The sequence below is a fragment of the Globicephala melas genome, chromosome X (assembly GCF_963455315.2).
Source record: "Globicephala melas chromosome X, mGloMel1.2, whole genome shotgun sequence".
In the NCBI taxonomy this organism is placed as follows: Eukaryota; Metazoa; Chordata; class Mammalia; order Artiodactyla; family Delphinidae; genus Globicephala; species Globicephala melas.
This window is the reverse complement of record NC_083335.1, coordinates 2,825,192-2,849,285: the sequence shown is the minus strand read 5'-3', so window position 1 is coordinate 2,849,285 and position 24,094 is coordinate 2,825,192. Positions and strand designations below refer to the sequence as shown.

The following is a 24,094-nucleotide window of genomic DNA, read 5'->3' as shown; positions in this document are numbered from 1 at the left end:
TCAAAGACATAAATCAAAGAACTAAAACTATAAAATTCTGGAAGAAAACAAATGAGAGGATGATTATGAACCTAGTTAAGGCAAAGACTTCTCAGAATACAAAAAGTCAAAGTCATATAGAAAGGTCATGTAGAAAATAAAAAGATAAGTCACATAATGGGAGAAAATATTTTCAGAACACATATTTTAAAGGATTGTCATATATATATATACATATGTATGTGTGTGTGTATATATATATATATATATATCTCACAACTCAGTAATAGGAGTATAAACATCCCAATTTTAAACTGGGCAAAAAATTTGAGTGGACATTTCTCCAAAAAAGACATAGAGATGGCCAATAAGCATATGAAAAGTGTTCAGTATCATGAGTCATAGGGTTCTGCAAATTAAACCACAATGAGCTACCACTACACACTCACTAGAATGGCTAAAATTAAAAGACTGATGAGGCAAGATATAAAGTTAATATACAAAAGTCAATTCCTTATATACCAGCAATGAAGAATTGAAATTTGAAATTAAAAACAGCCCTATTTACATTAATACCAAAAGATGAAATAGGTATAAAATTTTTTAAAAATACGTATAAGATCTATATGAGGAAACCACAAAACTTTGATGAAAGAAATCAAAGAAGATCTAAATAAATGGAGAGATATTACATGTTCATGCATAGGAAGATATAATATTGTTCAGTTCAGTTCTTTCCAACTTGATCTATAGATTTGGCACAATCCCAATCCAAATCCCAGCAAGTTATTTTGTGGATATCAACAAACTAATTCTAAAGTTTATATGGAAAGGCAAAAGACCCACAATACTCAAGCAATACTGAAGAAGAGGAATACTGAAGAGGAATACAATCAAAGGACTGACTCAACACAATGGCAAGAATTACTATAAAGCTATAGTAATCAAGAGAATCTGGTATTGGTGAAAGAATACACAAACAGATCAATGGAAAAGAATAGAGAGCCCAGAAATAGATCCACAAATATAGTCAACTGATCTCTGACAAATGAGCAAAGGCAATTCACTGGAAAAAGAATACTCTTTTCAATAAATGGTGCTGGGCAACTGGATATCCACAAACACAAAAATGAATCTAGATCCAGACTTCACACCTTTCATAAAAATTAATTCAAAATGGATCACAGACATAAATGTAAAATTTCTAGAAGATAACAAAGGAGAAAATCTAGGTGACCTTTGTTTTGGTGATGAATTTTTAGATTTAATACCCAAAACATGATCCATGAAAGAAAAAATGATAAATTGAACTTCATTAAAATAAAAAATGTTTGCTTTGAGAAAGGCACTGTTATGAGAATGAAAACACAAGACACTGACTGGAGAAAATGTTGGTAAAACACATATATGATAAAGAATTTGTATCCAAAATATTCTAAGAACTCTTAAAATTCAAAAATAAGAAAACAAACAACCCAGTTATAAATAGGCAAAAGATCTGAACAGACACCTCAGCAAAGAATATATATGAATGGCAAATAAGCATATGAAGAGATATTCAACTCATATGTCACTAGGGAACTGCAAAGTAAAGCAACGAGATGCCACTACAAAACCATTAGAGCAGCTAAACAAAACACTGACAACATCAATTGCTGATGAAAATATGGAGTGACAGGAACTCTCATTCATTGCTGACGGGAATGCAAAACAGTGCAGCCACGTTGGAAGACAATTTGGCAGCTTCCTACAAAGCTAAACATAGTCTTACCATGTGATCCAACAATTGTGCCCCTTAGTATTTACCCGAATGAGTTGAAAACATATCTGCACAAAAACCTACACACAGATGTTTATAGCAGCGTCATTCATAACTGCCAAAACTTGGAAGCAACCACAATGTCCTTCTATGATAAATGGGAAAAAAAGATTGTGGTACATCCAGACAATGGAACATTATTTTTCAATAAAGAGAAATGAGTTACAAAGCCTTGAAAATACGTGGAAGTTCCTTAAATACACATTGCTAAGTGAAAGAAACCAGTCTGAAAAGGTTATATACTATAAGATTCCAACAATATCACATTCTGGAAAAGGCAACGCTATAGAGACAGTAAAAAGATCAGTGGTTGCCAGGGGTTCAGGAGACAGGGAGGGATGAATAGGTGGAACAGAGAGGATATTTAGGGCAGTGAAATATTCTGTATGATACTATAATACATGACATACATTCGTCAAAATTCATATAACTGAGGAACACAAAGAATCAGCCCAAATTCAAACTATGGACTTCACTTAATGATTATATCAATGTCAGTTCATCAACTGTAACAAATGTACCATATTAATGCAAGATGTTAGTAAAAGGGGAAAGTGAGGGGGGTATAAAGTAACTCTCCATACTTTTTCATCAGCCTTTTTGTAAACCTAAAACTTTTCTAAAAGTAAAGTTTATTAAATAAAAATGACTGAAAATGCCACGTGGTTCTGGGAATGTTGAGCAACTAGGACTCTCTAGTGGGAATACAAAGTCGTATAGCTAATTTGAAGAACAGTTTGACAGTTTATTATAACTTCAGATATTCAATTCCTATACAACCTAGAAATTCCCGTCATAGGGAATTTAAATGTAAATATATGTACAAACAAAAAATTGTACAAGAACATTTACTACAGCATTACTTATCATAGCCAAAATGTAGAAAAAATCCAAATGTCCATCAACTAGTGAATGGGTACACGACTCAACAATAATAAAGAACAAACTGCTAAGGAATGAAGAAAACAATAACAAATATCAATAAAACTAAAAGCTGGTTCTTTGAGAAGATAAACAAAATTGATAACCCGTTAGCGAGACTCATCAAGAAAAAAGGGAGAAGACTCAAATCAATAGAATTAGAAATGAAAAAGGAGAAGTAACAACTGACACTGCAGAAATACACAGGATCATGAGAGATTACTACAAGAAACTATATGCCAATAAAATGGACAACTTGGAAGAAATGGACAAATTCTTACAAATGCACAACCTTCCAAGACTGAACCAGGATGAAATAGAAAATCTAAACAGACAAATCACAGGCACTAAAATTGAAACTGTGATTAAAAATCTTCCACAAACAAAAGCCCAGGACCAGATGGCTTCACAGGCGAATTCTATCAAACATTTAGAGAGGAGATAACACCTATCCTTCAAAAACTCTTCCAAAATATACCAGAGGGAGGAACACTCCCAAATTCATTCTACGAGGCCACCATCACCCTGATACCAAAACCAGACAAAGATGTCACAAAGAAAGAAAACTACAGGCCAACATCACTGATGAACATAGATGCAAAAATTCTCAACAAAATACTACCAAACAGAATCCAACAGCACATTAAAAGGATCATACACCATGATCAAGTGGGGTTTATCCCAGGAATGCAAGGATTCTTCAATATACACAAATCAATCAATGTGATACACCATATTAACAAACTGAAGGAGAAAAACCATATGATCATCTAAATAGATGCAGAGAAAGCTTTTGACAAAATTCAACACCCATTTATGATAAAAACCCTGCAGAAAGTAGGCATAGATGGAACTTTCCTCAACATAATAAAGGCCACATATGACAAATCCACAGCCAACATCATCCTCAATGGTGAAAAACTGAAAGCATTTCTACTAAGATCAGGAACAAGACAAGGTTGCCCACTCTCACCACTCTTATTCAACATAGTTTTGGAAGTTTTAGCCACAGCAATCAGAGAAGAAAAGGAAATAAAAGGAATCCAAATCAGAAAAGAAGAAGTAAAGCTGTCACTGTTTGCAGGTGACATGATACTATATAGAGAGAATGCTAAAGATGCTACCAGAAAACTATTAGAGCTAATCAATGAATTTGGTAAAGTAGCAGGATACAAAAGTAATGCACAGAAATCTCTTGCATTCCTATACACTAATGATGAAAAATCTGAAAGAGCAATTAAGGAAACACTCCCATTTACCATTGCAACAAAAAGAATAAAATACCTAGGAATAAACCTACCTAAGGAGACAAAAGACCTGTATGCAGAAAACTATAGGATATTGATGAAAGAAATTAAAGATGATGCAAACAGATGGAGAGATATACCATGCTTTTGGATTGGAAGAATCAACACTGTGAAAATGACTCTACTACCCAAAGCAATTGACAGATTCAGTGCAATCCCTATGAAACTACCACTGGCATTTTTCACAGAACTAGAACAAAAAATTTCACAATTTGTATGGAAAAACAAAAGATCCCGAGTAACCAAAGCAAACTTGAGAAAGAAAAATGGAGCTGGAGGAATCAGGCTCCTGGACTTCAGACCCTACTGCAAAGCTACAGTAATCAAGACAGTATGGCACTGGCACAAAAACAGAAATGTTGATCAATGGAACAGGATAGAAAGCCCAGAGATAAACTCACACACATATGGTCACCTTATCTTTCATAAAGGAGGCAAGAATATACAATGGAGGAAAGAGAGCCTCTTCAATAAATGGTGCTGGGAAAACTGGACAGCTACAGGTAAAAGAGTGAAATTAGAACACTCCCTAACACCATATACAAAAGTAAACTCAAAATGGATTAAAGACCTAAATGTAAGGCCAGACACTATCAAACTCTTAGAGGAAAACATAGGCAGAAGACTCTATGACATAAATCACAGCAAGATCCTTTTTGACCCACCTCCTAGAGAAATGGAGATAAAAACAAAAATAAACAAATGGGACCTAATGAAACTTAAAACCTTTTGCACAGCAAAGGCAACCATTAACAAGATGAAAAGAGAACCCTCAAAATGGGAGAAAATATTTGCAAATGAAGCAAGTGACAAAGGATTAACCTCCAAAATTTACAAGCAGCTCATGCAACTCAATATCAAAAAAACAAACAACCCAATCCAAAAATGGGCAGAAGACCTAAATAGACATTTCTTCAAAGAAGATATACAGATTGCCAACAAACACATGAAAGAATACTCAACAGCACTAATCATTAGAGAAATGCAAATCAAAACTGGAATGAGGTATCACCTCACACCAGTCAGAATGGGCATCATCAAAAAATCTACAAACAATAAATGCTGGAGAGGGTGTGGAGAAAAGGGAACCATCTTGCACTGTTGGTGTGAATGTAAATTGATACAGCCACTATGGAGAACAGTATGGAGGTTCCTTAAAAAAGTAAAAATAGAACTACCATATGATCCAGCAATCCCACTACTGGACATATACCCAGAGAAAACCATAGTTCTAAAAGACACATGCACCCCAATCTTCATTGCAGCACTATTTACAATAGCCAGGTCATGGAAGCAACCTAAATGCCCATCGACAGATGAATGGATAAAGAAGATGTGGCACATATATACAATGGAATGTTACTCAGCCATAAAAAGAAATGAAATTGAGTTATTTGTAGTGAGGTGGATGGACCTAGAATGTGTCATACAGGGTGAAATAAGTCAGAAAGAGAAAAACAAATACTGTATGCTAACACATATATATGGAATCTAAAAAAAAAAAAAGGTTCTTGAAGAACCTAGGGGCAGGATAGGAATAAAGACACAGACGTAGAGAATGGACTTGAGGACACAGGGAGGGGGAAGGGTAAGCTGGGATGAAGTGAGAGAGTGGCATGGACTTATATATACTGCCAAATGTAAAACAGCTAGTGGGAAGCAGCCGCATAGCACAGGGAGATCAGCTCAGTGCTTTGTGACCACCTAGACGGGTGGGATAGGGAGGATGGGAGGGAGATGCAAGAGGGAGGAGATATGGGGATATACGTATATGTATAGCTGATTCACTGTGTTATAAAGCAGAAACTAACACACCATTGTAAAGCAATTATACTCCAATAAAGATGTTTAAAAAAAAGAACAAACTGCTGATGCATATAATAACATGGATGAAATTAAAAACATGAGATAAGTGAAAGAAGCCAGATACAAAAGACTACATACTATATGATTCAATTTATATGATATTATAGAAGAAGCAAAACTATAAAGACAGATCAAAGTTTTTCCAGGGTTGTAGGTGGTGGGAGATAATTGCCTGCAAATGGGCACAACTGAGTCTTCTGACGTGAGGGAAATTTTCTGTATCTTTATTGTGGTGGTGGTCATGCTTATATGATCATATACATTTGTTAAAATTCTTTGAATTGTATACTTTCAAGGGTAAATTTTATTTCATGTGAAGTATGTCTTAATAAATCTGAGTAGAAAAATTAAAGATGCCTAAGACTATATCTTATATGTAAGAGTATTTGTAATTACAAATCTCTATCAAAGATTATAAAAATAGACTTTAAATAATACTGATATAATATTCATAAATAGTAAATCTCTTTATCAAAAAGTTGTCAATTCTTTTCCAAATCATTCTACATAGTCAATAAAATTCCAAGAAAAATCATCATGATTTTATTGGAATTTGAAAATCTTATTTTAAAAATTAATTTAAAGGGACCAAAGGGCGAAAAATAAAACAATTCAGAAAGAACATGAAAAGTGGTGTGGGTGTGGGTAACTGCAGAGAGTGAAAAGTAAGTTGATCTTACAAATATCAACATTGATTATAAAGCATTCATAATTAAAGCAGCACAAGTGTAGACAAATGGATTAATGGAGCATGTAGACAGCCTAGAAATAGATGCAAGTATCTATGGAAATTAAGTTATATGATGGACTCTGCATTCTAAACCAGTTGTGTATAAATTATATTGAAGCAAATGGTATTTTACATAGAAAAAAATCAACCCACATTTCACATGACATGTAAAAGTAAAATCCAGATGGTTTTAAAAAGTAAGTGTAGGGCTTCCCTGGTGGCGCAGTGGTTGAGAGTCTGCCTGCTGATGCAGGGGACACAGGTTCGTGCCCCGGTACGGGAAGATCCCACATGCCGCGGCGCGGCTAAGCCCGTGAGCCATGGCTGCTGAGCCTCTGCGTCCGGAACCTGTGTTCCGCAACAGGAGAGGCCACAACACTGAGGGGCCCGCGTACCGCAAAAAAAAAAAAAAAAAAAGTAAGTGTAAAGCACATTTTTTTTAATTTTAAAGAACATTTGGAGAAAATCTTTTTTAATCATGGGATAAGAAAATATGACACAAAAATCACAATTCATGAAGGGAAAGATTGATAAATTTATAATGAAAATCTAAAACTTCTTTATTATAAAGGCCCCCATAAACAAACTAGAAAGCCAAGGTGACATATTAGAGGCAGATATATGCAACATATATAACTGACAAATAGTATTCAGAATATATAAGAATTCTTACAAATCAGTTAGTAAAAAGTGACCAAACAGAAAAATAAGCAAATGTGGGTGGCTCTGCATGTTATATTTTGGAAGGATGTAGAATGAAATGAAGCTGGGCCTAGACTCAAAGGGAAGATAAAGTTTATCTATAATGTTTTATTTATTTCATTATTTCATTAAGACATATCTGAAGCAGAAATGACAAAATGCTGACACTTGTTCATTCTGAGCAGTGTATATGTGGTTATTTGCTCATTGTTTTAGATACTTCTCTGAGTTTCCTTGTAAATATTTTAAATTCTTCAAAATTAAAAAATAAAAGAAAATAAACATGTAAATAAAATTTATAATAATAAATTTGAGTAAAGTGAAGAAATAAGTTAAAATTATAAATAGCATCTTCCCTGTATACCAGCCATAACCAATTAGCAGAAATAAAGATAGAGAGATCCCCTTCACAAAATTAAAAGCATAAAATAAATGTTACTGCTATTATACACTCTATACAGTTAGACAAATTGAGGCTTAGAGACCACACAGTAAGTAGGACTGAGGTAATAAAAATTGCAACTGCAATAAGGTTTAAACTTTGCAACTAGGACAAGAAGAGACAAACTAGAAGAAAAAAACAGGTAAAACCCAAAGAGAACCTACTATATATAACAATTTATATATATTAAATGTGGCATCACACAACAGTGGGAAAAATGATTTATTAAATATTTGGTATTGTGAAACAGTTGAAGAGGAAAACAATTTAGAAAATTACCTCACACCACAATAAATTCCAGGGGGATTAAACAATTAAACATAAGCAGGAAAAATGAAAACACAATCCATTTAAGCACTTATTCCCTTTTGGATGAGGAAAAACTTCTTAAACATTAACTTATCAGAAACAATTACAAATGAGAGAGAGAGAGAAATAATTACATAAAAGTTAATTTGTGCATAAAAGTTAATTTAAAACACAAACTTGGAAAATATATTCCACATATATCACAGAAGAAAGGTCTAATGTCTACTAAATGTATACATCTGTCCACACAAATGAATGAGAAACACTGAAGTTCTCAAAAGAAAAATGTACACAGCTCATGAATATACATTCGTAGGAAGGAAACAAAGTGACCAAGAAACACAAGAAAGTATCCATGCTCACTATAATAAAAGAAATATATTAAAATTTTAAGATACCATTTTGATTCTGTCTGATTGGCAAAGATTTTTAAAGACTAACAATACCCTGTACTGGCATAGGGTTACTAGCAGAAATTGGCCATTTTATACAGTGAGACAACTTCACACATGTATCAAGAACCTTTAAAAATTTAATAGCCTTAGGCACAGTAATGCCCCTTATAAAAACCCGTCTTAAGAAAATCATCCATTCAACAAGTATTCAGTAAGAATCTACAATGTGTCAGACATTGTTCTAGGTACTGGGAGATACAACAATACACAAAATAGAAAAAAAAGAATCCCTGTACTTGAAGGGCTTACATTTTAAAACAAGGAGTAAGATAGTAAATAAATAAAATATGTAGTTTGTTAGGTGATGATACAGACCAGAGAGAAAAAATAAGGCAAGAAAGGAAAATAGTAAGTTTTAAGGGAGAAGGGTTTGCATTTTTATGTACAGTTGTTATAGAAGACCACGCAGAGGTGACATTGAATAAAGACATGAATGAGGTGAGGTTCAAAGAATCAAAGATTTATGTAGAAAAGGATACATTGCAGGGCTATTCACAATAACTTACAATTGAAAGTAATTTAAATGACCAATATGGGATCTGTTAAATAATTTTGGTATAAATTATACAACTGAAAATTATGTACAGTAGCTGTTAAAAATTGTTTGAAGGTTGTTGAATCACATGCGGAAATGTTCACAATATTATACCAATGGAGAAGCCACATATAAAATAGTACATATAAGGTTACCATCCCAATTATGTAAACATGGAAACATCTGGAAGGAGGTAGAGCAAGTTATTTTGGGGCTAGGTATTCAGAGGTGATTTGTGTTAACTTCTCTCCATTTTCCAAATTTTCTATTATGAGACTGTTCTATTGTTATATCCAGAAAAAAAAAGCAGTTTAATGTAGATATTACAGCCTTAAGGTAGATTAATAAATGTGCAAAATGTTTTTAATGGTGGTGCTGGTCAGCCATGCCTTGAGTGCTGGGTCCAGATTTGGATATTATGTATTAAGGGTGATACTGAAAACTGAAGTATCTCATATAGAAAATACTCAAAATATATGTCATATGAGCTCCTCTTATACTATTTTAAAAAGTTATTTTATGCTATGATCACTTACATAATTCCATCCCCATCCACCTCCCCTTCCCTTCAAAAAATCTATGTAATACTTGATTTCTTTTAAGAAATCATTTTTAAAGAGAAAAACACCCTTCAAAATACATATCCTGGAGGTTTTTATTCTTCCTTCTGTGTATGGTGAGGAGACATACTGTGTACAAACATCAATACTTTAAAAATCATGTTTGAAATATAAAAAATGTTTTTCTATTACCAACCAATATTTCCCTTCACCATATATGTTCCCCCTAGGAAGAGACTTCCTGGACCATTACATTTAAGAACATAAGATAATCACCTTGCCTCTATTTCACAGTATCCGGTACCATTTTTTTTTCAGTGCTCTTAGTTTATTTCAAACCAGCAATAGTGGAAATATCATCCAATACCCAGATTTACTACAGATTTTAGAATACAGTCATTTCTTTCCTTAGCTATCAGAACAGTCATGATTTCAGCAATCTCATGAATGGAACAAGGAAAGGGCCTTCCTGTGAACTCTTCCAAACCCTGTGAATTATTCCACCAAAATTAGCAACCTTCAGAATTCCATATAAAATCCTTAGTGTTGTTTAAATAAGTGACTGAGCCTGAACTACCTACACAGGACCATGAGAATGTAGTATAGAATAGAGCATGAATCATAGAAACTTACAGCTGGGAGGGTCTTTATAAATCATCCAGGTCTAATCCAACCCTCCTCATTTTACAGTTATGAAAACTGAGACCCAAACAAGACAAGTGATTTGTCACAAGAACCTAAGTCAGCATCCATGCCAGGGCTAGAATCTAGACTAGGCTATCTGAAATCCTATTTTAAGAGAGATCTTTAATATCTAATTCTTCATAACTTTTTTTCTTATCAAGGGCCTCTTTCTCTAATTTGTTTAATGGGGAAAGTTGGGGGATCTGGGAGGAGTACCAGCTCATTGAGAGTTTCAGTTAAACAACATGACATATAACCTTTCCTTACAGCACTATCATCTGTTGAACATCTGCAAAAGGGATATGCATCACCCAATATTAACTGTTAGTAAGCACTGTGAGCATCAAAGTGGGGGAAGACTGTTAGTACTGGGTGTCATTTTTCAGTAGTCAACTTTGGTGAAAAGTCTAACAATGTTGACCACCTTCATTCTTAAAGCAGTACATTTTCCTCTACACACTAATTGCAATTTATAATTATATAGCTCAACAGTTTATAGAATAATATCTATCTCCACATCTAAACCATGAGCCCCAAGGAGACAATGACCATGTCTATTTTTCTCACTATTATATGTTCCATGTTTAGTCAATCATATGTATATACTAAATATTTGTCCTATCAATGAATGAGGCCTCTCCTCTCTTGGTTCTTTCATACTACTGTACTCTCCTAATTTTCCTTCCACGTCTGACCTCTCCGCCTTTGTAGCCTTCACACAAGCTCATCTTTGTTTTCCCATATCCTAAAGATAAGCATTCCCCAAAGAAGAAATCCTTAGACCCCTTCTTTCTACTTCAAGTACTGCTTCTTTACCAATGACTCTCAAATCACTCTCTCCAGCTAACTTCTTTCCAGAGCTCCAATCCAATATTTTTTTCCAACTGTACCCAGCACCTCTTGGCGGACTATAGCAGTAGCACTACCTGCGTGACCTCAGTCAAATCAAGTCACTCCACCTCCCAGGATCAGTTTGCTCACACATAAAATGAGGGCGTTGCCTCTCCACTACATATAGAGCATAGTCCTAAGTTTCCAAGCTAGCATTCAATATTATTCATAGTCAAGCCCTCCAACTATCTCACAAAACATTTATCACATACTTACCATTCTCCAGTGCAACTGAACTAACTGTTCCCAATATATGCCTTCTGCTTTTCTGGACTCTGCCTAGAACACCTTTCCCATCCCCCAAACTCTTGCTTGGCTGGAAGCCCTTTCCCTCTCTTTTATGGGTGTGGATCTCATTCTCATAGTATTATAGTTATTTGTATATTTCTTCTCTCTCCTACTTGACTGTGTCATCTTGGAGGGCAGAAGCTATTCCTAAATAAGTCTGTATCTCCCACATTGCCTTTGGTCCATAGTGTGCACTTAATAATCTTATACTGAATGTATTCGATTTAGGTCATATCAGTCACCCTGCTGAAAAGCCTTTAATCAGTCCCCTTGTTTCTGGAATAAAGACAAAAATCATTACAGTGTCCCATTCTAGCCACCCCAGCTTTTGTTCAATTTTCCAAATTCACTATGCTTCTCTTATCTCATGGCCCTCATGCATGCTCTTCCCTTCATCTAGAAAACTGCTCCACCCCCTCCATCACCCCCGACCCACCCCCATGTCTCTACTCGGCCTTAATATTACTTCCTCAAGGAAGCTTTTCTTAAACCCCAAGCTAGATCAGATTTCCTCTGTTATATACTTTCATAGCCCTACCCCCCGTACTTTTCCTTCATAACATTTATTGCTGACCAAAATAACACAGTTGTGTGATTATCTGATTTATGACCTCTTCCCCATTAAACTATAAGCTCCAAATAAGCAAGTACCATGTTTGAACGACTGAACTGATGAATGACTGTGTTAAAGGTAAAAACTTGAGACTTAAAATGTAAAAAATATTTCCCTGGCCTCCTATAATTCAAAGTAAAATTGCGATGCCAGGTAGCTATCTGGGACAGGTGAGCTTGCCTTCTATTCAACATAAGAAATTTGTAAAATAGGATGAATATTGCCCCCCAAATGTTGGAAGGAAAACAAAAGTACCTTTTTAAAAAATAAATATATGGCCCCAAAAGGCATAACTAACACCAACCGGTCTGTTCCTTTAACTTAACAAACACTTATTAAGCACCTACTCTATGCCATATACTAGGATAGTGGCTGATGTTACAATAAACCAGACTGACACAGCCCCCTACTTGCTTGGAATATATAATCTAAGAGTGGAATTTATAGAAGCTTTAAAAAACCTTTATTGCAGTCACAACACCCAAGTAATATTACTTTGTGAGGATATTAAGTTTTCCATCAAAGGAGATACTTAACCTGAGGGTGAAAGATCATCTGGCAGGGATGATTTAGAAATTATAACTGGGCCCAATCCGGGTCTCTTAAATTAGATGGGCAGGTAGCCTAGACCAGTGCTGCTCAACGTGTGGTCCAAGGATCAGTGCTTATCTATGAACTTTTATTACCAGGCAACAATGACTTAAGTACAGAAATTGAGAAACATACAAGGGCAGAAATTGAGAATATGTACTTACAAAATGTTGTAGCAACTCAACTTGAAAAAAAATTAATTTTATGTCTGTTGAATCTAACAATAAAATGTGAGCTTATATTTTATATGTCTTTTATTTTTCTAGTAATTCATAGTTAATGTATTTTACTGAAGTAACTATCTGTGATGGATTGGAAAAATTTTAAAAACTGGTCCTTCACCAAGATAGTTTGAAAAGCACTGGAACAGCAGGTTAAGGATTACCTGTCGGCTTGTTAAAATGCAAAACTCAGGTCCCACCCCAGACCCTCTGAATCAGAATTAACATTTTAACAAGATCCTCAGGGGATTCTTTTGCACATTCTTTTGCACATTAAATTTCACCCTAGATGATTTCTGAAGTCCCTTAGAGCCCTGAGATATTACAATTTACTTCAGATAGAGAATTGCAGCTCTAAGAAACCCTTGGTGATAAAGTCTACCTCATCATTTTATAGATGGAAAAGCTGAGATCCATGCAGAGAAAATCATGTGTCCAAGGTAAATGGCAATTTTTCAGAGCTAGCAATAGAACTCAACTTTCCTAATACCCAGGTCAGTTTTCCACTCTAGCACACTGCATGCTCACTTCTATTCCACCCAATCCCAGTCTGTACCATCCCCTCAGTGATGTCATTGTTTCTAAGATACTTTCCGATATAACAATTTATTCTTCTACCTTTTATATACTGTGAACCTTGAATCATGATGATTTCAAGTTTTTCCTTTAAAATTTCCCCTAACCCTTTCTTCCCAAATCTTCCCACATGCCTATTACCTGGCTGCTATATGGACATTCTGGGGCTTCAGAAGAAATAGCACTGATTTCTGGTTTTTAGGAAAAGAACAGAGACCTCTTTTGTTTCCATCAGTCCACCTGATACCAGATAGCAAGCTTTTCCAAGGAAGAGAACATACAATATCAAGGCTGCTTTAGAAAACTCAGTATGACCAGTTTGTGGCTGACAACCAAGAGGATGGGATAATAGGCGATATTAATAAAAGTCTAGTCCCCAAAATGAGGCAAATGATGGTCCCTTCCTTGTGGTCCCTTCAGATTCAAGTCTTGAGGGGAGAGAGACGGCTGTCTTCAACTATCTGAGGAGCTATTATTAAGAAGCAAATTTGTTCTAGATAGTCCTAAAGAACCAATGAATAGAAGTTACAGGGAGACAGATCTTGGCCTATAATGGGGATTACTTCCTGACAATCAGCATTGCTTAAATATAGAAAGAGCCACCTAATGAGCTCTCTGTCACTGCAGGGAGTTCAAATAGAAATTAGTCAATGAACTGGATGCTTAGGACAAATTCAAGAACTGGTTGGAGAAGTAAAGCTTAATAAACTTTAGGGATCCTTCCAGTTCCAAGGTTTTAGTATGCTAAAATTTTCAGAACAAGGTGACTCTAAGCTCTCAGAAAATAAGAGAAAGATCTGGTCCCACATGGAAGCAACCTAAGTGTCCATTGACAGATGAATGGATAAAGAAGATGTGGCACATACATACAATGGAATATTACTCAGCCATAAAAAGAAATGAAATTATTTGTAGTGAGGTGAATGGACCTAGAGTCCGTCGTACAGAGTAAAGTAAGTCAGAAAGAGAAAAACAAATGCCATATGAAAACACATATATATGGAATCTAAAAAAAAAGATTCTGAAGAACCTCGGGGCGGGACAGGAATAAAGACACAGATGTAGACAATGGACTTGAGGACACGGGGAGGGGGAAGGGTAAGCTGGGTCGAAGTGAGAGAGTGGCAAGGACATATATACATTACCAAATGTAAAACAGATAGCTAGTGGGAAGCAGCCGCATAGCACAGGGAGACCAGCTTGGTGCTTTGTGACCACCTAGAGGGGTGGGATAGGGAGGGTGGGAGGGAGGGAGACGCAAGAGGGAAGAGATATGGGAACATATGTATATGTATAACTGATTCACTTTGTTATACAGCAGAAACTAACACACCATTGTAAAGCAATTATACTCCAGTAAAGATGTTAAAAAAAAAAGATCTGGTCCCCAAAGAAGTCTTTTGCTGGATGTGAAATGGATGAGGCTATGACAGTGGAAATATGAAGTCTTTCCTGGCATTCTTTTCAAGGAAAGCAGGCTGTCCAAGGAAACCCAGCCCTTCCAGGAAACCCAGATGAGACCTGGCTCCACTATGCTGCACTCTTAAGTTCCTGTTACTTTACACAAAGGATTCTACTACTTTCAAAAAAAATTGCCAAGCAGCACCCTTCCTACCATACTTACACTTGCCTAACATACAAGGATGCAAAATTCTCCCCAAGGAGGCAGTAGTGCTTAATGGTCAAGACCATGCATTCTGGAACCAGGTTGCCCGTGTTTTAATTCCCAGTCAGGACATTTAATTGCTTAACCTCTCTGTGCCTCAGTTTCCTCATCAGTAAACCAAGGATAAAAATAGTATCTGATTCATAGGGTTAATGTAAGAATAATTCATATTAAACCCTCAGCCCAAGATCCAAAACATTCTAAGCACTCAACAATGTTAGCAATTGGTATTGTGGGTGTTATAATTAGAACCATGGGTATGGCAGTGTTGCCAACTCACAAAAGCCCCCATCAAGCAACCAGATCTCTACCCCTGACAGTTCAGAGGGGCTATAGTACAAGAGCTTTAGCCAACCCTTGCATAGCTACAGACATCCAGAACCTGCTGACCCTCAATAAATCATACCATTCACACCAGGAATCCTGGCTCTTCACCCTGCTCTCTCTCCCTCTCTCTCCCTCTCTCTCCCTCTCTCTCCCTCTCTCTCTCTCTCTCTCTCTCTCTCTCTTTTTCTCAATCTAAGAGCCACCCCTCCCCCAGTCCTCCTGCCTATGCCAGCCACAGCCACAGCCAGAGGAGCAGCAAACTGGAAATCCAGTTCCAAACAAACCATCAGGTGTTTCTTCCCTCCCAAGGACACAGCTGGACCTAATACCACGCCTGCCAGTAGGATGGGGTGGGATATCTGAATCCCTGGTCTAGTCTGTCAGCTCATCTACCTGGAATGGGGAGTGGACAGGCAATGGGGGCTTCCCACAGAGAAGCAAGGGAAGCCTCCCAAGTTTGTGAAGGAACTCAGGCCCAACCCTACAATGAGCCTCTTAAAGGAAGGGGGGAGGTCTCAACCTGCTTTCAAAGGAAACAGTTATTTACAACTTTCTACTCACTTGCATCTGGGGGAGTTATAATAGGGAGATGGGGAAAGAGGCTGTACGGTATTCTCCTTCTTTCTCATTTCCAGCAATGAGAAGCAGCTGCAGAGAAAGAGTTAAAGGAGAAAGGAAGCTCCAGCCATTACCCCATCCCTGTGCCTAGGGCTGTCTGGGGGGTCATGACAGTGCTTTCTGCTCTGGCTAGGGGCCACTCAGTGGCTTTCTGCAGCAGCTGCCGGCCCCCCAAGCAATTTGCAAGGTCAATGCTGACCTGCTTCCAAAGAGGAACAAAACAATTCACTGACAATGAAGCAAATAGCGCATACAACACATCGCAACCCCCCTTCCTCAAATCAGGTTTTATCCCTGTGCCTCCCTGCCCAGATGCCGACTCTGGGTTTCCACCAGCCCCACTGGGGAACCCAGGATAGCATCACAGCTGCAGAGCGTGTCTCGCCTCGCTGGCCAACCCAAGGAGACTCTCAGAACGGGGGAGAGATGCTATCGCTAAAGGAGACCTGAGCTTGGGGGAGGGGGAAGTAGGGAAAGCTATGTTTCTTACCAAACGCCACAGTCACTTCCCCGAAGCGGAGAGAAGAGAAGGATGAATGAACTGAAACAAGTTGGACGTTCAGCCCTCACAGAGCTCGGCTTCCTCTTCTCTTTCTCTGGGTCTCTCTCTCTTCTCTCTCTCTGGTTTGCTCGCTAGCTTGCGCGCGCTCACGCTCTCTCGCTCTCTCTCCCCCCTCCCTCTCCCTCTCCCTCTCCCTCTGCTTCTCCCTCTCCCTCTCTCCCCCTCTCCCTCCCTTCCTCTCTCTCACCCCCCTCCCTTCCCTCTTCCCCTCCCCCTTTGCTGGTTTTGGAATCACCACTGCTTGGTGCTGAGCACGCGGCTGTGCTGGGGCTCAGAAAACAGCGCTGCAAAGGTTTGGATCTGTGTTTTTTTAGGAAAGACTAAAGTAGTATTTTATTCTTTAAGGTATCCAGCAGAGAAATAGAGGGAAACTCGGAGAGAAGGGGAAGAGCAGAGGGAGCAAAGGGAAGGGAAAGAGAGCAAAAGGGTTAGAGCGAATAGGAGGATAAAGGAAGTATGGATTACCATAGTTGACATGTGATGCTTACTAGCTAGCTGCTCCAAGACGGAAGATGAGTGGTCTGTCTCCCTTACATCCCTTTGGGTGCGCCTTCTTAGCCCAGGCTCCAAATAAAGGTTTGACAAATCTGTCTGTTCACATACATCTCTGAGGACGATAATGAGCTAAAAAAAATTACATCAAAGAGGTTGCCATTCCCACTTCACTAAGAAGAAAGGGTTCGGCCACATTGATCTGCCAATGACCTAGCTGCCACCCCCACCCCCAACTAAGTAGAAGTATAGACCCAAAACAGAACTGTCAGCTGGAGCTTACCTCCAGGCAAAACAGACAAGCAGCAGAATCACAATGCTTTCCTTTCAAAAACCTCTGAAGGGAATATAGGTGTATGTAAGTGTGTGAGTTTGCACAAGGAGGAAGAAGAGAGGGAAGGAGATGAATTAACTCAAAGTATAAAAGAATTATATTCCCACTGGGGGAAAAAACCTGGGTAAAGTATAGTAACAATGCAACAGGGGGAAGAAAAAGACCTAGACTGAGAATAAAATAAAGGAACTTAGGTTTCAGTCCTGCCTCTGAAAATTACTTGACTATTACCTTTGACAAGTCACTTCTTCAATCTGGCCCTCATTATCCTCAATGGTAAAATGAATGGCAATGGATGTGCATGATCTTGAAAGACCCTTTCACACCTAACAATCTAGGCTCTAAGACAGGAAAATTCCGGGTGAAGTTGTTGATCTGTGAAGAGTGAAATATAGACTACCAAATTTAAAAGGTGAGTCCCCAAATGGGACCCCAAATCACACTGACACAACATTCCCTTTTGAGCATTTCAGGAGCAATATGAATAGGAACATATGTGTAAAGAGCTGCTCCTAACAAAGAATTCAGCTTCTACCTATATATAATGATTAGCATAAAAGTTTTCTTAATCAAACCCCTCATATTGTGGTTTTTCAGCCCATTTAGTCAGAGAATCAAAATGGTCCTTTAGGGCATCTGATTGAACATGTGTTTTATTATGTGTGTTTAGTGTACTGACCTCAATATGTATGTAGTGACTGGGACATGGAAGGCAGTTAAAATGTTTCCCATGTTGTGCTATTTCTATCTAAACCACTATCCTGTTTGGTCCCCCCCCCAAAAAAAAATCCTAATACTCTCTACTTCTGTTCATTGAGGCACACATGCTCCACTCTGACTACATGCATATACCCATATACTGAGTATATAGAGAGATAGGGATCCATAGGCTCAGTCACTGAGCTGGAAGGACCCATAAAGATAACCATCTCGTTCCTTTTTATGGCTGGGTAATATTCCATTGTATATATGTACCACATCTTCTTATCCATTCTTCTGTTGATGGACATTTACATTGCTTCCATGTCCTGCCTATTGTAAATAGTGCTGCAATGAACATTGGGGTGCATGTATCTTTTTGAATTGTGCAATCTGCAGAGACGTGGATGGACCTAGAGACTGTCATACAAAGTGAAGTAAGTCAGAAAGAGAAAAACAAATATTGTATAATATCGCTTATATGTGGAATCTGGAAAAATGATACAGATGAACTTATTTGCAAAGCAGAAATAGAGACACAGATGTAGAGAACAGACATATGGATACCAGGGGAGGAATGGGGGGTGGGATGACTTGGGAGATTGGGATTGACATATATACACTACTATGTATAAAATAGATAACTAATGAGAACCTACTGTATAGCACAGGGAACTCTGCTCAGTGCTCTGTGGTGACCTAAATGGGAAGGAAATCGAAAAAGAGGGGATATATGTATACGTATAGCTGATTCACTTTGCTGTACAGCAGAAACTAACACAACATTGTAAAGCAACTACACTGCAATAAAAAATAATTTAAAAAAAGATAACCATCTCATTTTTCAAAAAGAGAAGCTGGCCTGAAGAAAAAATATAGCTCACACAACGTCATAGTGAATTAGTGACAGAACCAAGACCCTCACCCAGACTGCTGACCCCAGGTACAGTATTTTTGTCTACCAAAGCAACATGTAAGTTATACATAAAACAACTGTATGTGGGCACATAACTATGCACACTCCTTCCTGCAGAGGTACGTATTTTTTTGTACATTTGTTTGCATAAATGCCCATTGAATTTGGATTAGCAAAATGGCAAAAGGAAATATTATGAACTGTCATAGGTTGCTGTATTATTTCATAGGGTTGCCATAACAAATTACCATAAATTTGGTGGCTTAAAACAACAGAAGTTTATTGTCTCATAATTCTGGAGGCCAGAAGTCTGACATTAAGGTGTTAGCAGGGCCTCACTTTCCCTAAAAGCTCTAGAGGAGAATCTTTCCTTGACTCTTCCAGCTTCTGGTGGCTCCTGGAATTCCTTGGCTTATAGAAGCATCACTCCAATCTCTGCCTCCGTCTTCAAATTGTCTTCTCCTCTGTCTCTGTGTGACCAAATTTCCCTGTTTTTTCCCTTATAAAGACAGCAGTCATAGGATTTAGGTCCCAGCCTAAACCCAGGATGATTTCTCCTCAAGATATTTAACTAATTACTTCTGCAGACTACACATCCAAATAAGATCACATCCTTAGGTTCTGAGTGGACATGAATTTTTGGGAGACACTATTCAACCCACTACAGTGGCAAAGTTTTGCTTTTGGCAGATAAAGATACTAAACAAATAAACCATCTAGGGCACCATCATTTTTAAAAGAAAAGATATTTTAATTCAAATAAGTTAGATGAGGATACTCTCATAACAAAAATTATAATTTAAATCATACAATTTTAGCTGTATTAATAGCTTAAAAATTAATAGCATTTTCATAAATGTTCTCAGTTCACTGCAAACCACAGAGAAATTTTACTAGAACCACTTCTGGTAGTGGTGGAGCAGTTTCTATGAAACCAATTATGCTGCACATAGCAATAATAAACTCTGGACAAAAAACAATAATGCAAATGCATTGGAAATTAATCATAAGTAGTCACAAATTGGAAGAGTGGACAATTGAAAGAAAGGAGCAATACTAAGTGAGTTTGCCCTTTTTTAAAAATGTCTGCCTGAGGGCAGGCCCCAGGCCAAAGCAATAACTAAAATTCTAGAGAAACTACAAGTAGGTGTTGCAGCTGTTAAATGTTTAACAACTGGATCTCCAGGAAAAAATAAATAAAAGCCTGATTCATAGTATTTCCCAATTTCCATAGTGTAAATATTCCCACCCTGGCCAATTCTATCAACATGAAATTGAGAGGAGAGGTGCAGAGTTGGCTCTGACAAGCCAGTGATATTTGGCTACGTAACACAACTGCTCACAGTCCTTGTGGCTTGCAGAACCAGAAGACAGAGTTCAGGATGACAACTGAAGCTGGAAAACGATGAGAGAAATCCAATAATGGAGAGAACTACAGAGTGGGAGACCCCAATTCTGTGTATAAACTGCCCAAATCGCTGATGGAGCCATAAATGATACATGTGGTGACAGATTCCAAAGAGCCTAAATAAAGCTGAAAAAATTAAACAGAATTTTCAGTGCTGCCCACCACAAAGGAGAGTTTTGTGTTTCAGTTCGGCCACATTAATTGCCTACTAAAACAAACAAAAAAAGCAATACTCTATAGAGAAATGAAAGAGAGTATAGATATCCTATATATATATCATTCACAAAATTTAGGGTATACTCCAAAATTGCTAGGGGAGAAAAAGAAACAGGAAAATATTACCTATACTCAAGAGAAAAGGCAGTTAGTGGAGACCAGCCCTAAGATGCACCAGATGTTGAAATTAGCAGAAAAGGATTTTAAGTCATCTATCATAACTACACTAATGGAAATAAAGGAAAACACAGTTTTAATGAACAAATAGAAAATTATATCAGAGGTATAGAAACAATTAAAAAGAAACAACAGATGCCAATTCTAGAACTGAAAATTAAAAATCTAAAGTAAAGGTCATGGGGTGGGCTTAATAGTAGATTGAAAATGAAAGAAGAGTAAATTAACTTGAAGGCAAATTAATAGATATTATTCAATCTGAAGTACACAGAAAAGATTGAAAAAGATTGAGACTCAGTGATCTGTTAGATAATATCAAAGTTCTAACATAAATGTAATTGGAGTCCCAGAAGGCAAAAAACAGAAGAAGAAGAAGGAAAAATATTTGAAAAATAATGCCTGAACTAGTTCCAAATATAATGAAACATAAATTTACAGATTCAAGGAGCTCAGTGAACCCCAAGCAGAATACCCAGGTACATCATAGTCAAGCTACATGAAAACCAAATATTAAGGGAAAATCTTGAAATAATCCAGAAAAAAATAACAGCCTGAGGAACAATAATATAATCCACCATTGACTTCTCATCAGAAAAAAAGGTACCTTTAAAGTGCTGAAATTTAAGGGAAAAGATCTATCAATACATCCAGCAACACTGACTCTAAGCAAACTTTGAAAAGTTAAGGTGGACCTCCAATTTCCCGTTCTCCATGTAGGGAATTTGGTAGTCATCACTCCATCCTAACAGAAAGTAAACCTTGAACAAAATGAAAAAACAATACCTCTTGGATACATATGAAAGGTGAGGACACAAGGCAAACTTCTGCCTCCAAGACTGGAGAGACAGAGAGGCGAATACAAGGAGTTAAAGCTTACCACAGTAGAGACTCACTAGCTGAAACTGCCAGGGGATCCAATGCTGGGTTAATTGATGAATTGCTGGAGGCTCAGTGTGGACAAGTATGAGAATTAAAATTTCCAGGGGCACCCAGTAATAGGGGAGCCTCCACAATATTGTGAAATTTACCTCTAGGAACTTAATCATGTTCTCACAATAAATATTGGAGAAAAAGTCCCTCCTGCTTCCTCTACCAGGAGGAGGGGCAAAGGAACCATTTTGAAATACACCAGAGTACTCTGTTCTTAATAAGGCCTGCCCTTAGGAGAATGTAGTTAACCAGAGCCCAACCTGCTGGAGGATTATCAAAGCCTAACTGACCTGGGGAAAGAGAAATATCCAACTTTACTCATCTCTGGTCTTTTATGTGTAAAAAGAAAAATACCCAAATCCATCACACTCTAGCCATCCTGACACAACTAAGCGGGGTGAAAAATACTGAGAAGCATTTGTGAAGTTCACAGTGCAAAGACATAGGCTTACTAAAGGCTGAGACCTAATCATAGGAATGTATAGTACTTCCCTTCCCCCCATATCTCACCACAACAATTCTACAGGCTTATATGCAGCAGTTCCTTATATCCAGTGTATCACATCCAACAATCAAGAAAAGATTATAAGGCATGCCAAAAGGTAAAAAACACAATTTGAAGAGACAGAGCAAGCATTACAAACAGGCATGAAAAAGATGTTGGAATTATCAGACCAGGAATTTAAAACAACTATGATTAATATGTAAGGGCTCTCATGGATAAAGTAGACAGCATGCAAGAACACATGGGCAATATAAGCAAAGAGATGGAAATTCTAAGAAAGAACCGAAAATAAATGCTAGAGATCAAAAACATCGTAACAGAAGTGGAGAATGCCTTTGATGGGCTTATTGGTAGACTGGCCACAGATAAGAAAAAAAACTGAGCTAGAGGATATATCAACATAAAATTTTGTCCAAAACTGAAAAGACTGAAAAAAGTAGAACAGAATATCCAAGGATTTGAGACAACTATAAAAATTGTAACATATGCATAATGGGAGTACCAGATGGAGAAGTAAGAGAGGAAGAGAAGAAATATTTGAAACAATAATGACTGATAATTTCCCCAAAATATTGTCAGACACCAAACCGCAGATGTGGGAGTTCAGAGAACAACACACATGAAAAATGTTGAAAAACTGTACCTAGGCATATCATTTTCACACTACAGAAAATCAAAGATAAAGAAAAAAATCTTGTTTTAATTACAACTTTGTAGTATAGTTTGAAATCAGGAAGTGTGGTGCCTCTGGCTTTGTTCTTCTTTCTCAGGATTGCTTTGGATATTCAGGGTCTTTTGAGTTTCCGTGCAATTTTAGGATTGTTTTACTATTTTGTGAAAAATGCCATTGGAATTTTGGTAGGGATTGCATTGCATCCATGTATGGCTTTGGGTAGTATAGACATTTTTACAATATTAATTCTTCCCATCCATGAACAAAGGATATTTTTCCATTTGTTTGTGTCTTATTCAATTTCTTTGATCAAAGTCCTTTAGTTTTCATTGTACAGACCTTTCATTTCCTTGATTAAGTTTATTCCTAAGTATATTACTGGTTTTGATGCTATTGTGAATGGGATAGTTTTCTTTATTTCTTTTTCAGATATTATGTTGTTAGTTTATAGAAATACAACTGATTTTTATATCCTGAAACTTTACTGAACTTTTTGATTAGTTCCAAAAGTTTTTTGGTTGAGTCTTTAGGACTTTCTATACATAAGATTATATCATCTGCAAATAATGACAATTTGCTTCTTCTTTTCCTTTTTGGATGTTTTTTATTTCTTTGTCTTGTTTGATTGCTCTAGCTAGGACTTCTATCTAGTACTATGTTGAATAAGAGTGGTGAGAGTGGGCACCCTTGTCTTGTTCCTAATCTTAGGGAAAGCTTTTAATCTTTCACTGTTGAGTACGATGTTAGCTGTGGGTTTGTCATATATGACCTTTATTATGTTGAGGTACATTCCTTCTATACCCAATTTGTTGAGGATTTTTATCATGAAAGGATGCTTTTCCTGTATCTATTGAGATGATCATATCATTTTTGTCTTTCATTCTATTAATGTGGTTTATCACAATTATTGATTTGTGTATGTTGAACCATTCTTGCAGCCCAGGGATAAATCCCACTTGGTCATGGTGTGTGATCCTTTCATTGCACTGTTGAATTCAGTTTGCTAATATTTTGTTGAGAATTTTTGCATCTATCAATATATTCATCAGGGATATTGGTCTACAGTTTTTTTCCTTGTAGTG

The 24,094-nt window shown here is 37.1% G+C and overlaps 1 protein-coding gene across 7 annotated transcripts in view; it reads right to left on the bottom strand.

Annotated features, from left to right (window-relative positions):
* GABRA3 (gamma-aminobutyric acid type A receptor subunit alpha3) overlaps positions 1-24,094 on the bottom strand; it is a 313,354-nt gene that overhangs the window by 235,134 nt on the left and 54,126 nt on the right. The window contains exon 1 of one of the 7 annotated variants that reach the window (XM_060292125.1): positions 16,591-16,772. The exons of the other annotated variants lie outside the window; for them this stretch is intronic. The gene's annotated coding sequence lies outside the window, so the exon portion shown is untranslated. Of the gene's footprint in view, positions 1-16,590; positions 16,773-24,094 lie in introns of those variants that run through there. 7 annotated transcript variants of the gene reach the window in all.